The following is a 2,895-nucleotide window of genomic DNA, read 5'->3' as shown; positions in this document are numbered from 1 at the left end:
GTCATAATAATGGGTAGGTTGGTCTTTTTTAATAGCATGTAGTCCGTGCCGAGCAGGATACGCGGCCTGTGCATGTACCGCCCCTGGGCCGACCCATTAACCTTCAAAAAATAAGTCCCCAACGAGATTAAAACCCAACATCTATACCCTTAGTACAACCGCAGTAACCAACCAGACTATTTTCTTTTTGTGTCTAGTCACCTTCTTTTTTCTTTTTTAATTGCAACACTAACCAACACGAGTCTACTTGATTTTTTTTTGTTTTTGTTTGGCCAATTTTCTTCTAGTTTTTATTTTTCTCTTTCTTTTTTTAAAGAAAATTCATGAATTTTCCCTTAAATCTGTGAACTTCAAATTCGTGAACATTGTTTTCAAATCTGTGAACTTTTTTCCAAATCCGTCAACATTTTTAAAATTCATGATCTCTTTTCAACTTTTACGAACTTTCCTTTAAATCTCAGGATCTTTTTTCAAATTCAAGAACATTTTTCTGAAAATGTTTGAACTTTTTTCAAATCCACGAATGTTTCGGCTGGCCCCACAGGCGCCAGACGGGAGTGATGCAGTCGCCTCTTACATTTTATAAACATTTTTCTAAAAAAACGTGAACAACTTTTAAACATGTCAGTCTTTTTAAAATGTCACAATCAATTTTTGAAATGCTATGAACTTTTCTACAAATAATTCGAACATTGTTTTTATATTTTCATGAACATTTTATAAAATTTCACGAAATATTTAAACATGAGAACATTTTTGAAAATATACGACTTTTTTGGTTAGATGATATGAACTATTTTTAAAATTAAGTTAACAAATTTGCACTGCACATTTTTTAAATACACCGTGATTTTTTAAAAAAAATTAAGCAAATGCTATGTCTAGTTACTGTGAGATGGTACTAGCGCTCGCCTATAGAGTTCGCCCGAGTGGGCTAGTCCATTAGGAGCTGTGCACGTGGGTATTTTTCAAAGCTTCCCTAGACCGGCACAGACCGGTGTAGGAACCTTCCGCCCAGTTTTGGGAAGGCTTTGCAAGTTTTATTTTTATTTATGTTTTTATCAGTTTATGATGAATTACTTTTTTTTTCAGTTTTCTCTTTTTTTTTTCAAATTTTCAAATACATGTCAACTTTTCTAAAATTCAAGTTAATCATTTTCTCTATACGGCCTGGACATTTTCTAGAAACATGTTAAATATTTTTTCAAAGACACGATGAATATTTATCTGAATACATGTTGACCATTTGTGAAAAGCTGAACTTTTTTTAATACCCAATGAACATTATTAAACACAGGTTGAACTTTTTTCAAAATCCTGTCAACATTTTTTTCTAAAATTGTGCAAACATTTCAAAACAGTTTATCAACATTTATTGATAGAAGTTTGCGAAATTCAAAACATGTATTCATTTGAAAAGTACTTGACGGATTTGAAAAAACTTCATGGATTTAAGAAAATGAAAAAGAAAAGAGAAATGAAAATAGAAAAAAACGAAGAAAAAAAGGCAAAACAAAACAAAAATAAAATAAAACCAGACTGAGGAGATGCCAACAAGAAGAATAAAAGAAGTAACTATTCACAAAAAGTGAGCTGTCCCAGTTGATTGCAGCGGGTGAAAGTAGGTCGCACTTTTAGATGTTTTACTAGTAATTTAAAATGTTTTATATTTATTTACAGAGGGAGTATAGATTAACCAGATTATTTGGCTACTAGGGGACCTATGCCCCCCCTAAATTCTAAAGCGCGGCCTACAAATTTTATTTTTTCTACCGGTGCAAGTTTGTTGGCTTTCGGACACGCTGCTGGTGAAGAGCAAGATGCAATTTGACAAGACTATGAGGTACACGACACCACGAACATCATTTGGGGCAACAACAAGCTGTTCTCCAGGGTTGTCACATTTTAGTTCTCAAGCTGATGCTTGTGAACCACAATGTGGTGACGACCTAGGGTTGCAATTGACCAAACCGTGACATTGGTTTCTCGTCCAAAATTGCAGCGTGAGGGCATGGCGACAGCGAGGACCTCAACAATATTGAGACGTAGCTTGATCGCCCGTGGGTGAACCACTCCCACGTCATGTTTATGCAGAGTTACCTTGGCGAGCTCGTGGAGGGTAGGGATTGGGTGGACTGGAAGGGTTGGGCGCCCTTGAACAAGGACGATCAGGTGAAGTCGGCCGCCGTGACGTTCACCTGTAATACATGGAATACAGGAGCTATGGCCCCTGGCTACCTCCAAGGTGAAGCGTCGCGTCAAGTGGAGTGGCTATCACCGTGTCATCCAAGCCCACGACGCCGCCAAGTACACCGCCGAGCGCTTCATCACCGGAAAACAGTGGCTGCTTGACCGTCAGGTCTTCTTCAAACCTGCAAGTAGCTAACTAGCTCGGTCGTTCAACAGCCAAGTGACTAGTACAACCTGTTCCGAATTATAAGACATCTGAATATTTTAATATAAATTATATATGGACTAAAACGAGCTAATAAACACACTAAAATATGTCTATATACATTTGATTTAGAAAAAGAAATAGAATATCTTATAATTCAGAATGAAGGGAGTATGCCAACTAAGTGAAATGTGTATGTCAAGTCATACTAGCGACCATATTGAGGCGCTTAAGCTACTTTAGTAATTGTATTTAGGGTACTCTGAAGTACAGTGACCAAAGTGAGACACTGACTCGAATCCAGTGACTATAGATGAAATTTTTCTCTTTAGTTATCTTGCAAAAGTATGTGGATGCAGTCAATAGTGGTTTTGTTGGGCAATAATGGGCATAGTTTGCTTTTCTTTGTAAGTACGAATAGCAATGTCAGTGAAAATGTGAGTGTAGGAACACCAACCTATCCATCTAAATACTTAACTATATATATATATATATATATA

This window comes from Triticum aestivum, chromosome 2A, assembly GCF_018294505.1.
Source record: "Triticum aestivum cultivar Chinese Spring chromosome 2A, IWGSC CS RefSeq v2.1, whole genome shotgun sequence".
In the NCBI taxonomy this organism is placed as follows: domain Eukaryota; kingdom Viridiplantae; phylum Streptophyta; class Magnoliopsida; order Poales; family Poaceae; genus Triticum; species Triticum aestivum.
The sequence above is the reverse complement of the archived record's forward strand: the minus strand, read 5'-3'. Positions refer to the sequence as shown.